Here is a 15,205-nt window from a genome sequence, read left to right on the forward strand (position 1 = left end):
TAGATAAATCTACAATGTGTGTTACGGACACCGAGGGCAGCTCTTTTGCTGAACTATTCATAGGCCAAATAACATTCAACCTATTGTTGTTACAAACATATGTTATAGGACTACTAGAAATTGTATTCTAAAGATTATTCCTTCAACGGAATTCAGTGCACATCCTATCACCTTTTTCTCGAAAATGTGGCGATAGAATTAGGCCTCCTGTTCAATAAAATATGAAGTATTCTATTTCTACTGACCATCGCGTTCCTCGTCTTGGCACATGATGTATTGGGATACTTGTGGGTTCTATATTGCACATGTACATCCGCTGGTAGCCGTCTATCAGACCCATTTAAAGATATAATGACGTGCAATCTGCCAATAGCTCTTTGATAAAATGATGCATTGATATAAATAAGAAATTTCCTCTTCCGTTTAGTAAAGAGCTTTCCGCCAATGTGAGACAGTATGTGGACTTACAGAGTGGTAAGTTAATAGGACTGCTTAGTTAGTTATTCTCGCGAACTCGTGAGGATTGATATACGAAACTGGGTGGTAATACATAAGCGATAGTGATGATACATGGACGTTAGCGATGATACGTGGACGTTGGTGATGATACATGAACGTTAGCGGTGATAGATAAACGTTAGAGGTGATATAAGAACGTTAGTGGTGATACATGGACGTTAGTGGTGATACACGGACGTTAGTTGTGATACATGGGCATAGGTGATGATACATGGACATTAGTGATGACACATGGACGTTAGTGATAATACATGAACGTAAGTGGTGATACATGGACGTTAGTTGTGATACATGGGCATAGGTGATGATACATGGACATTAGTGATGACACATGGACGTTAGTGATAATACATGAACGTAAGTGGTGATACATGGGCGTTAGTGATGATACATGGCATTGGTGATGATACATGGACGTTTGTGGCAATACATAAACGTTTAAGGTGATACATAAATGTCAGTGGTGATATATGAACGTTAGTGGTGATACATGGACGATAGTGATGAAACACGGACGTTAGCGATGATACATGGACATTAGTGGTGATACATGGACGTTTGTGGCAATACATAAGCGTTTAAGGTGATACATAAATGTTAGTGGTGATATATGAACGTTAGTGGTGATACATGGACGATAGTGATGAAACACGGACGTTAGCGATGATACATTGACATTAGTGGTGATACATGGACGTTTGTGGCAATACATAAACGTTTAAGGTGATACATAAATGTTAGTGGTGATATATGGACTTTAGTGGTGATATATGGACGATAGTGATGAAACACGGACGTTAGCGATGATACATTGACATTAGTGGTGATACATGGACGTTTGTGGCAATACATAAATGTTAGTGGTGATACATAAATGTTAGTGGTGATATATGAACGTTAGTGGTGATACATGGACATTACTGGTGATACTTGGACGTTTGTAGTTATAGATGAACCTTTGTGGTGATTCATAAACGTTACTGGTCATGATAAACGTTAGTCATGATAGATGAATGTTAGTAGTGGTACATTGACGTTAATGATGATACATTGACGTTAGTGATGATACATTGACGTTAGTGGCGATAAATGGGCGTTAGTGATTATATATGGGCGTTAGTGATGATACATTAACGTTAGTAGTGATACATGGACCTTGGTGGTGATACATGAACGTTCGTGATGATACATAAACGCTTTTGGCGATACATAAACATTAATGATGATAGATGAACGTTAGTGGTGATACATGAACGTTAGTGATGATACACTGACATTAGTGATGGTATATGGACATTACTGGTGATACATGAATGTTCGTGATGAAACATGGACTTTTGTGGTGATACATAAACGTTACTAGTGATACATAAACGTTGTTGATTATAGATGAACTTTAGTGGCGATACATGAACGTTAGTGGTGATATATGGAAACTAGTGGTGATGCATGAACGTTTGTGGTGATAGATGAACGTTTGTGGTTATACATAAAGGTTACTGGTGATACATAATCGTTATCGATGATAGATGAACGTTAGTGGTGACACATAAACGCTATTGGCAATACATGAATGCTATGTTAATGAGAGAGGTAAACTCTAGTGATAGTACATAAACGTTAACGATGGTAAATAAAAGTTAGTGGTGATACATGGATGCTAGTGATGATACATGGGCGTTAGTGGTGATACATGGGCGTTAGTGGTGATACATGGCCATTAATGGAGATACATAAACGTTAGTGATGACACTTGAACGTTAGTGGTGATATATATATCATAAATAAATGATGACATAATACAGAGAAATTGACTAGCAAATAAGTGTAATGGTAGACGTGAATATTTATAGCATAACGCAGAACCAGATACTCAACTAACTCCTTTTCAACAGCATCGTACAGAGGTTCATCTTGGAAACCAGATTCCATAAATGTAACACTGAGCAGGACTAAAAGGGGAATGAACATTGGAGACATGCAAGTGTCAATTTTGCATTGCATGAAACTTCATTTATAAGGTTTTATGGCACACGGGTCCTTACCATCACCACAAGACTACTACAATCAATGTGTCAAGTTCAAGAAGGTCCATATTTATCGACAAGTAGGAAGAATCCAAATGGTTAAGGAATGGTGTGAATGAGCAAGTCAGGATTTCATTGCACCAAAATGCTCTAATTTGGCAAATAAACTGACGTCAATAACATATGACTGACGTATTTTCCAAGTCATCGTTCTATTTGACGTGTGCAGCCATTCGAATTGCTTAGTTCACTTCTTCATTGCAAGAACTGGTCGTTTCATAAATACTCACCAATGCAAGTCTGTTTACACTGTCAGCAAAAAAGGGGACATCACTTTTGGAACCCTAATCTTGTCATGGTCTATTTATCAACCGGAAAAACGTAAATAAAAAGTAACAATAATACACGATATAAGCCTATGGCTTCCTGTGTAAGCAATTGAAATAAATAGGTTTAAACCAACCGGAAAAACACGTATGTCCAATATTTTACCGTATCGATTTGGTGTGGGTCCGATTATGCAGGGGAGCAATTTCCTGTGTAATTGCCGGAAGACAAACACAGATACCGTCCATTATGTAACGATATACCATGCAATTGGTGGTAATACGACCGAGCCGTACACCCAGATAACGAGCCACTGGGGTGTGGTTCTGAGTCGTCATCTCTTGTTGGAAGAAGAACAGAAAAGGTTGTTTTCAGTCAAAGGCTTTGATTCCTTTTTATTATGCTTGTAATCTTTATCACAATGTCATCTCTGTGAGCCCCAATTCTTCCAGTGGTAAGTTCATAGCGTTCGAACCGACCATTGTTGTAACTTATCCAAGGGTTTGAGGCTTAGGACATGGGTTCTGGTATAGGATATTGGTTTCTAGATTTAATGCTATGAAGAATTGTATCAACATCCAAGGGCAAGCGAGGAGTATTGTTGTCAGTTCACTATTCCTGACAAACAGGGGATAACAGGTGTAGGGGTTAAGTCATCGTCCGTGTCTTTGCTGACTTGGTCTGACCAATCAAATGCAGGATCGTGTGATTCAAATTGGAAATTATTGTACATATGGCTTGACTCTCCGTGGATTTAATATGTGGAAAGATGCAGCAAGCATGTCAGAACTTTTGTTGCACTCATTTACTTTTTCTGATTGAGATGGCCCTCACCACTGAGTCAAACAAAGAAATAAACGTCGCTTCTCTCCAATATAATACGTATAAATGCAAACCTTCACAATTTAAGACAAATTTATCTTTTCAATGTAGATGGTAATATCCTCAGGATACTCCGGATAAAATCAACGAAAAAAAAGCCGAATAAAAACCCCCTCAGTAATCTGCTATCAGGCTGAAAAGACTGCCGACGCCTCTCTAATAGTTTGGTTCTGTGCATGTATTCCTTATTTTCAGTCAGATTATTAAGGCTACCAATTATCTTCTAGCTCTTTCCATTGGCATACAAGGGAGGTAGCACCTGGATTTTTTGCAGAAAAGGTTCAAGGTCACGAACATTTGCGTCATTTCTTATCTCATTACATATTTTTTATTTGTGACAACGTCTGTGTGTCCAATAATAAATGCTGTTCTTGCGAGAATACGGTCGGTCGTGACATCGAGCGGAAATACGATCCAGCGTTAGTAACAGCCAACAGCTCCGGAGAAATGGTGACCCTACAACCACAAAGACATCTGCTTTATCTTTGCATCGATAATTTTCAGGTGTTTTTGAATTATTCGTCAAACAGTATACCTCAGACCTGATTAGCAATCATTTTGTTTGGGGTTTTAAATTCAATATATGCACCAAACATTTCATCTCGTCTATTTACAATCAAGCAAGAAGGAGTTTACTATGATACGCTGAATTACAAAGATCCAGAAGTCTTGCTAAACCATAAAGCATTGGAGCTCTTCCTAGACAATACATATCTATTCTGCATAACACATTATACGTTCATTTCCTAAGCCGATTTTCCCAGCATATATACATATCTGGGAAACAATATGGCATATTTTTACCTTGAACAGTATTGTTTGCTCTGTAAACAGTATTGTTTGTTCTGTATTGATAACTAAATTTAGATTTAGCGATTTAATTCTTTACCTCATTGTTCATTGTTCTAACGCCATGCATACCCCAGAACTTGATGATGACGGTCGGTTCCATGGATATAGGAATAAGTGGAAATAGGTGGCAATAGGCACCAACACGAGATATGCATATCACAAGGTAAAAGACGTCTTCACCGAACGTCAGACAGTGCAAAAGCTGGCACGGGCAATGTGGGCAGCCTCTTGTCACAAAGGCCCAACGAGCAGTGAGAGAGGGTGTTTAACCAATACCAGATACAATGTTCACTATATTCTTTTTTTGCATTGAGTGTTTTCTGTTGTTAACCAACTTCCTTTTACGGGTTTCATTAATTTATATTATTAGTATTAATGCGTTGCTTTCTGCGTTATCAGGTATCTTTATTTCGGGAAAACACCAGCAATGCTTGGCGCACTCGAATGGTCGTCTTAAACGGCAGAGGTTGCACAGATGACAAAGATTAATGCTTTTCTGCGCATGCTCGATCGATCAATCCAGAAGAACATTCTAGATTATGAGGTCAAGGTCGTTTAGCCACGCTATCAATCAACACACATCTTTACAATAACAGCATTCATCTCACCACTCCTCGGTTGTAAATTTCCTCGCTCAATCTTTTTCACCATGAGCAGAACGTAATTGAACGGCCAATGTCCGCGCGCAAAAGGCGGCAATCGATCGAATACTAACGCCGTGGCATCGCCGCGTCGCAGTGTCATAAGGCAGCCATCAAAGCAGTTACAGGACAGGTGACCAGTCTAACATTGCCACCGCCGTTAAGCAATCACATCAGCCGTCAATTAACTTCGGACTAATTATAGCTCAGGACTCTAATGGATTGTGTTGGCGGTCTCGTGGAATGAACCGGTACTTAACAAAGAGCCCTTAGTTAATACAAGTTCCAAGGGCACGCGTGATGTCATTGATCGTATATACACGCGACGCGGAGTGCACATGACTGTGGCGCCCTGGGACGAAACTTCATTTCCTTATCTCCACACTCCTGTTACTTTATCTTGGCTTCCATGCTTCCCCACCCCAGGATACCGCTGTCTCCGGGTCATCCGGCCTGTCCGCCTTCTTGTCTACATGTGAAGTAGCTATCGTTACAGCTCCATTTGTTACACGATCAGCAACACCACAGCCTGCAAAATATAATCTGCGTTACATGGTCGATGGGAACACGAAATCATGGAAGTGAGTGGGTGAGTGAGTGAGTGAGTGCTTGGGGTACTCAACAATTTTTCAGTCCACCACTGCGCAACATTTTACCACCCCTTAGTGCCATATAGGCTTTAATACTTTAGGAACACACATATTAGGAACACACATATGTATTTGAAGAAACTCGCCGCTCTATGTGTTCTTCGTGGCCTTGATAACAATAAAAGGTTGACGCCGCGCAGTCACAGGTTCACTCAAGTCTCGAAGAGCTTTTGTCTTCCACCAGCTCTATACGTGCAAGGCTGTGCGTCACATATGGTAAAATTCCTCAGTATCTTACCAAATGTCCGTGGTTTTCTCGTGCTCTCGGTTCCCCCAACCAATAAAACTTTCCGCCATCGTATAAGTGAACAATTCTTAATTATGGTGTTTAAAAACAACAACCAGTAAGCCAATCAATCAATTGCTAAATCTTTTGACGTCATGTGCATATATCTTTCACTCACTCATCACAAAATACATCATGTACATCAATTCCTCCGTTTAACCAAGCACATTCCCCATGCCGGATTCCTTTTCTTCCAGCAATCTGCGGATGGTCGAGGGTTTCCCCCAGGTTATGCCCGGTCTCCTCCCACCATAATGCTGGACATCGTCATCTGAGTGAAATATTCTTGAGTATGGCGTTTGACACAAACCAAATAAATAACTAAATCAAACAGTGCGGACTTACAGTGTTATCTTGTAAACATGGATACTATGTTATCTATTTATCAAGAAGTCGTCATCAGCAATTTCAGTTATGGGCAGTAGACTACAGTCCGAAGTAGTTTTGACAGGAACTGTGCTCCACTGATATTCCCAAAGAAAGACAAACCGTTGTAGAGTGAGTATGAAACTTTCTGTAAGGTATACTTCTGTTCCACCATACGTTGTACCGTTAATTGATCTCATCCCTTGATTCATTTGGAACGCACAGATGAAGTCATATGTAGAAATCATGAATTATTTAAGGAACATTTTGTGAGGCTGGCGTTGTTGTTCGCCAAAAAAGTTAATTAGATCCAGATAATTCCGAACACAAAGCTTTGTCTAAACATCATCACATTATCAAGTATCCATACGTTGATAATATCATCTAGCAATTTAACTGAGCGGAAAGGCTTGTTTATTATTCCTATGATTGCATAACATAACAACGGTATACTGACGCTGGATCCAAAGTTTTCAGTTGTATTCAAAACAGATGAAATTCTGATATATTTATCTGTTATATATAATAGCTGTGCCGAATTTATTAAGTGTATCAAGAATGTATAATGTCTATACGGCAGTAGTATCCAATCAGTGTGCCAGCACCTCAATTACACTAATGACGGGGATGTAACCTAAACGAATCCTTTAGATTGCTTAACAACGTTTGAACTGATGTTCCACTGGTGATGTATCAGATGATTTACCTGGATACCTGACCATGCGTATTAGTTTCCATGCCCCACTTCTTCACGTGTCTCTTTTCTGTTGTTTCCACAAGTAACTGGCGATGTGTTTCCTCGTGGATTTACTCGATTTTTTTCACCCCAAAACCTTACTGCGTCATGTTAGTGAAATGGCATTGAATGAGGCGTATAGCACAGGTCTAATAAACCAATATATATGGAAGCCGGATGAGGCCATGCTGTCTCTCCCGGTTTTGCCTCAAACTAGTAACAGTGATATTTGAACGACACTACGAGACATCGCCCTAATCTCGACTGAATCTCGACTAAATCTCGCAGTGTCGTTCAAATATTACTGTTACTAGTTTGGGGCAAAACAGGGAAAGACAACATGGCCGCATCCGACTTCCATAAATATATAAATAATGCTAATTGCTATACTTGTTTGTTTTGTTTTTTTTTGTTTTATTCTTTTTTTTTCGTTGTTTTTTTTTTCTTTTTTTTTTTTGGTTAACTTGATTTTTATCATCGAAAAACTTTACACTGGCTGACGTAGATCCTACGGAATCGAAGCGATGTCGTCGAGCTTGATGCCGCTCGAATGCTCGGACTGCGGCGTTGGTAGACCCATATATAACGAGCCATCACGCTTAGATGAGCACTAATTTGCTCTAGCGTTTCCGTACCAGTCAATGAAAGACCTCGGCTATCTCTGCCTGCCAGGATCTAAATTTGGAGATATTTTCACTTAGGGGCAATCGATTTCGGCTATTTTTGTCTCGCTATATACAATTTATTAGTCCACCGAAGCTGAGACTGCGCCAAATCTAACTGGTTTTTGCTGATCTTAAATGACCGGAATCTCTTCGCTGTCATCCGCTCGGAAACTGGGGCGGAATTTATTAATCACGTCTGTTTGGCACGGCCTGAAACGAGATCGATCCTTGTCTAGTGATGAGAACGCGGATATTCCGGCTGACCATTTCGTTTATCTCAAACACTGAGTAATCTATTAAAACATAAGACACAAACAAGTCACGAAATAAATCTCACACTGTGCCCACCGCTCTCCCCAACTCGATTATGGGCATATCATTCAGTTGGTCACGATTTGATTATATATTGTAGCCAAACGCAGCCGTTGAAATACTGCAATTTAGCTAGAAACGTCATTTTTGTGGATCGGTAATATGTAATCTAATAACATGGCAATTCTAGTTACCAACAGACTACCAAGTCCATGGCGTACGCAAGATACAAGGGGTTCGATCCCGAGTACGGTCACACCTAAGACTGTGAAATTTGTTGTTTTTGGCGTTGCTTTTGTTCTTCTTGTTAAAGAAGATATACTTTACTTGTTTTTAATCATAGGGTGCGTTTTAGAAACACGCATAACACGCACCGTATGATTGCACATTGGCCAGTTTTCTTGTTCTTCCCCACTAAACACTCCAAGCACTCGGGACAAGGTTACAGGTAGGCGTCATAAGTGATTAGAACGCCATGCATGGGCTCGATCTCACGTCATGTCTACTATTTTTTTGACTTCCGAAGTCGATATTTTTTTGGCTCAAGTCCAACAAAAAAAAAATGAAAAAAATAAAAACATCTAGTAAACTAGGACTAAATGTTTGCTAAGGGCAAACACTTAAGAAGTTTCGTAAGAGCGGATCATGGTTTCACCGACTTGGCATTTTAATTTTGGCAGCAACATAAATGTACATGTTGGCATTGCGACCAGTCTACCATGCAAAAACACACCGTCCTGTAATATGGCCATGCGATGTTAAGCGTGAAGCAAACAAACAACGAAACAATCTGTGATGACAACGTATTAACGAATATATGCACCAATGACATGAAGGAACCCAATCATGAGTAATATACGCGACTCTTGATCATGAGGCACAGGAGGTATAGGTTCAATCCTGACCTTGGACAAATAATTTGTGAGATTCCCCGGTCCCACTGTTTGTAGGGCTTTGTTGACATTAAGTGAACGATGGCTCTCGTGTGGCCGACTGAGCAGTCCAACTACTAGTTCCCCCTCGCAACAGGGTGTGCAAGTGTTGCATCACTCAGGGAAAAGTTTGTCACTAACTTGCCAAAGGTTGTTTGTTTACTCCGAGCACTCCGGTTTCCTCCACCCATAAATCTACCTGCAATCGCCAAAAAAAAAAAAGAAAATGAAGAGTTCTTGATTATTGTATTAAACAGTAAATAAATAAATGGATACATGGATATATAAGTAAGTAAGTAAATAACTCAATAAACAAATAAATAAAGATAAGGACGTGGTGTGGAATGGGCACTTGCCACTCTGCGCCCAATCACAGTCTTATAAGGTAAAACAGCGAAAAAAAAACCTGAAGCCAGGCGTCATTGTCATTGGATGCATTGTCCTTGGCCTGTTGGTATTAGGTTGTTGGCAGCTGTCAGTTACGTAAGATCGTTTCGCAAAAACCAGCCTGTTTACGCGTTCTTTTTCTTCACTTCAATGACATAAAACGCATCCTATTTCCTCCTCTCTGGCATATCCCCATTTATCAATCCAGATGAAATGAGGACGTTGTTCGGAAGCCAATACAGCATTGTAAAAAAATCTATTTACTCGAAGCCCTGTGTTGGAACTAACCTGGCAACACTGAAGAATGTCCGAAAGATGAAGTCAATTGAATTTTGAAAAAATGAAAACTGGATACTGTACTTTTGCTTCGAATGACTTAATAGATTTGTTTTCGCTGGTTTGACGAAGTTTCTGATTCAAGACTCTTCGTGAAACATCAAATATAATAAATAAGTAAAACACTCCAACCACCGCTCCTGGTGCGCTCCTGGTGATGCCCAGGGTTCAAACCACGGCTCCTGGTCATGTCCCCGGTTCAAAGCACTGTGCCTAATAAAATATCTGGCTAAAACTACCGCTCCTAGAGATGCCCCCAGTTCAAATCACCGCTTCTTGTAAAACACCCGGTTCAAACCACTGCACCTGGTGAAGTCCCCGGCAGAAAACCACTGCATCTGGTGATGCCCCCGGTTCAAACCACTGCTCCTAGTGAAGACCTCGGTTCAAACCACCGCTCCTAGTGATGCCCCTGGCTCAAACCACCGCTCTTGGTGATGCCCCGACTCAAACCACTACTCCTAGCGTAGCCTTCGGCTCAAATCACCGCTTTAGGTAAAACATCCATTTCAAACCAAAGCTCCTGATGATGACCCCGGCTCAAGTCACTGTTCGTGGTGAAGCCTCTGGTTCAAACCACCGCTCCTGGTGATGACCCCGACTCAAACCAACTTTCCTGGTGATGCACCTACTTTAAACCGCCGCTCCTGATGAGGCATCTGCCTCAAACCATTGTTCCTTATGATGCCCAAAGTACAACTCCTGGTGAAGCACCTGCCTGAAACCACCGTTCCTCATGGTGCCCCGGCTCAAACCACCGCTCTTGGTGAAGCCCCCGGCTCAAATCATCGCTCCTGGTGACGCACCTGCCTGAAACCACAGTTCCTCGTGGTGCCCCCGGCTCAAACCACCACTCTTAGTGATGCACTGTCCTCAAACCACCGCTCCTCATGAAACATCCGTCTCAAACCACGGGTCCTGGTTAGGCACTCGGCTCAAATCACAGCTTACGATATTAAACCCCACACACGCAAATCACCACTCCTCGTGAAGCCTTATGACCAAACTAACGCTTCTCGTAAGAGCAGCCGACGGAGTTCATTACTTAAAGCGTAATCAGTGAGATTTGGATTCGATACCGAAACCTTGCTGGACAAAGGCTAACAGTCCAGGATGTATCTATGCCTTTAAACGTCATCGTACACACGTGCTGTTTCATTTCACTATGAAGCGTATGTTTAACCTCGGAATCTGACAATGTATACCATTCACATGTGGACTGATAAGAAGTCCCTTTACATTTCTGGTAACAACAAGGCGTTAAATCAGTGAAAATGATAAAATACTAAAAGGCTTTTAATTTCGTTTGTTCAGTAAATATTTTGAACTGCTAACGGTTGATTTGGTTATTGACGTTGCAATGGTTGATCCTGGTGGACTAGTATTGCGCATGCCTAACGTATTAGGCCTACATAGAAATTTACCCCAGGATCAAACCCTGGTCGACTTATACCAGAAACTTTAAAAAAGGTACTTGGCGCTCCTCACTGAGAGGCTAGAGCAAGGAAACATGACAGGTTGGCCGTTGGCAGTTGGTCGGTGTCATGTCTGGTGTTTTCGACATGATGCTTCAGTGGTGCGAGCACTTTGGCGGTATGGACTCGCCCTGCCACAAGAAGACACAATGTATGTACACACACCTAATGACTCCTCGTCTTCATATGACTGATAAAAAGTACGACGTTAAATCCCAAGCATACATATATATACATACAGAAATTTTACAGCCGATCGTTAAGGAATAAGATGCCGCACAATGTACATTGGGAACATGCCGGTTTGGGAACATGAACGTATGTAAATAATGATTTCGATTTTGAACTCTGCAAAGCGCATAAATTACGACCCACTCTCTGCATTATAGCGATGTTTCTGTCATCTCAGCTATTTTGCAGCTGTTCAAATCGTTATCATTAGAGTGTTTTTCAAACACAAATATCTAGGTTATGTAGGTAGTGAAGCCTTATGTATTTGTGTAAGGCCATATGTCGGCTTAATAACTTCTCACTAAGAGGTTGTTTTGACATCGACGATAGAGCCATTGGGAACAGGTGCTTGGTAGGGATTATTTGTCTTTGAGAAAACAGGCCTTGAATATGACACCGCCTGTTCTAGGTCGATGTTTCACTGTTATAATAACGACAAACAGAACAGGAGAAATATAACAAAGAATTAAACAGGTCATTTAACAAAAACATTACCCAGTTAATGGGAATATAAAACCTGTCCGTCTACAAGGAATTGACACACTCTTATGAATGGTTTAAGATGCTGATTACCGTGGGAGTTCTTTGTAACGTTTGGTTTTCCAACATGAACGTGTTCTACACTGTCATAGCTTAACCAATTGATTTACCAAGGACGTGTTTTTGAGTGTTGATTTTCAACCGTTTTCGGGGTATTTTATCCCCAAATCTGGCCCCAGTACCTGAGTGCACTAGACTAACGGCCCAATTCCACTATCTATTTTTGACCAGTCAAAATTTAGAATCTCGGTTTAGAGCTTATTTTTGACCAGTCAAAATTTAGAATCTCGGTTTAGAGCTTATTTTGGAGCACAAAACTTTTTACCATCTTAAAATTGTCATCTGAAGATAAATGTGTCCAAATTTCACTCTTCCTGTACCAAAACACTAAGTGTAATGACGAGGTTTTAAATTTTGATTTCAGCCATACAATTGTTTATGGAATCGTCCTTAGGACATTAAAAGACATGAGCAACTTCTATTCCTAACTTCATTTGCACGTTCCAAACTTTCAATCATTAAATTTGGTTTGTTCCTTTCCGTTATTTTAGCTGAAATTTCTTGAATGTGGTTTTTAAAACACCTTTGCATTGTTCGATGCAACTCATTAAAGGCATTAAATCTCGGACACATGCAACATTAATTACTTGCCGCGCTACACTGGATTTTGAATGTTGGAAGAACAATTTTCAGGGAAACGCTTTAGTATTGAAATTCTACAGAATTTTTAAATGACTATCCTATTAAACAGAACCCAGAAGCCTCTTACCAATGGCGTCGCTATGAGTTCAAGTCCAGCTCATGCTGGCTTCCTCTCCGGCCTTAAGCGGGAAGGTTTGTCAGCAACCTCCGAATGGTTGTGGGTTTCCCTCTTGCTGTGCCTGGTTTCCTCCCACCATAATGCTGGCCGCCGTCGTATAAGTGAAATATTCTTGAGTACGGCGTAAAACACCAATCAAATAAATAAATCAAATATTAAACAGATGTGCAAAAAAATGCTGGAAAATGTTGTGCAAATGCTTTTCTCTTAATTGACCGATGGATCCATACTTGATTTTTGGATTGATTCATTTGATTGTGAAATTGTCACACGACTGTCTATTTGACTGATCGACTCTTTGATTGATGGCGATTTCGTTATTTCAAAAATGTTACAACATCTCCACTACGGTGCTATGACAATTCCAGTTTCGCTAGAATTGCCGGGTTGAGCTGTACTAAACACACCGTCTTCTGGCTTATATAAGTGAAAAGCATTTTCGTTAAGGGATCTCGACAGCTGTCAGCATGCTGTCAAACGGGACTGTCTCCGGCTGACAACTAGTGTCAAAGCCTATTCTTGATAGGCTATGCTAATACGCATCGGATAGCCGAGAGCTTCCGCTCTAGACAAGTAACTAACCAGCTGTCATGGCTCCGCGCTATGGAATTGCCCACTTGCTTGTTATGTTACTGCGGCTTTCTCCTATAAAATTCATGCGCCTCTGTTACTTTCTCACCTGGATGTCTATATTTCGCCAAACTCCTCACAGCGGATGTGCGATTTGTGGTGTTTTGTGCAGGGTATTACCATCAGTTCTGGCGCCCTCTGCACTATCCGATGCACTCGAATGTCCTTACCATGTGATATCCTCGACTTGATATCATGTTTAGTCGCTAGAACACACGGAGTGTGGGCTCGTGTGTTCGATCTCTGCCTTGTTCAGGTATGTTTAACTGGTAAACACCAATTAATCAATCAGTTAGTCAATTAATCAGCAAATCTCAGTCGTTATCTGCCTTGCTGAACAGAATCCCCTGTCAAAAATACCAAATTCATAGTGAAGTCGAACCAGACCAATATTTTCTTGTCTTTTCCTCCGAAAGCTAATTAACGGCCAAGCGAAGAAATCCATAAGTATACTGACAAGCAAGAAAAACTATATACACGTGATATCCGATATCTTTTTCTGCGTTGGACATATGTTTCACTCTTAATGACGTGGTGACGTTTTCGTAAACTTTTTCGTAAATCCGTTCAACTACAAGATTCGCTATACCGATTGTTATTTGCCAAAATCAAACATTACCTGCTTAGCAGATAGTAAGAGCACTTAACTAAAGGATATTTAGCAGTAAGAACGCTTCGTGAATGTGACCTTAGCCAACAAACGATCCAACCACCATGGTGGTGACGACGTCCGAAACCGTCAAAACATAAACATTGGCGACAGCGACCAGTTATGACCAAAACGAAGAAACACTCAAAAGCTTAAGTATTCTCATAGTGGATGAAAACTAACCACATTACCAAATTTCTACGTCCTAAATTCAGGCCAGTGGTTCTTTGACGCTCGTTTTTCTTGTATAATCCTTTTCTTGTTAAATCCTGTATAATATATATGTCACATGTGGAAAGCTGGTTGCTGTCGCAAAAATTGTCGAAAAGATTCATCTGGAATTAAGGTGAAAAAAAAAATATTTGGTCAAATGCATTGATTGACCAACTTTGACCAACTTAACTGTACACAGTGCAATATCTAGATTCCCTGTGTAGGTTCAGCTCGAAATAAAGGTGAAAAAACAAAAACTCTGACACGTCCCCCCCCCCCTCCCTCCCTCCCTCCCTCCCTCCCTCCCCCCAACACACACACCCACCCAAACTACATGTAATATAATTCTTATACGCTAATAGGTTGCGGGATGAATGATGGTCTTTATTTGTCCACGCGGTAAGTTTGCGGCTTGCGTGTGACAGTGCTTTCCTCTGGTACAGGATATTAATACGGCTCTTGTCGGCCCACATTGGCGACATGGACAATTGATCTATATAGCTTTGTCTCAGTTCTTGTGCAATTACCACAGATGGCTGGACAATCTGAGAGGCCTATATGGAAGGTTGATTTGAAGACTGACTGATTAGTCTTGTTTACGGAACAGATGTCAGTTCCTACGCCGATGCTCACGTCTAAAGGTACAACTATATACATGTAAATGTATACAATGATTGGAGCACTTTACTGCAAGACTGGTGTTCGTGTGTTGCAAAGAATAACTAAATT

The sequence above is a fragment of the Liolophura sinensis genome, chromosome 1 (genome assembly GCF_032854445.1).
Source record: "Liolophura sinensis isolate JHLJ2023 chromosome 1, CUHK_Ljap_v2, whole genome shotgun sequence".
NCBI lineage: Eukaryota > Metazoa > Mollusca > Polyplacophora > Chitonida > Chitonidae > Liolophura > Liolophura sinensis.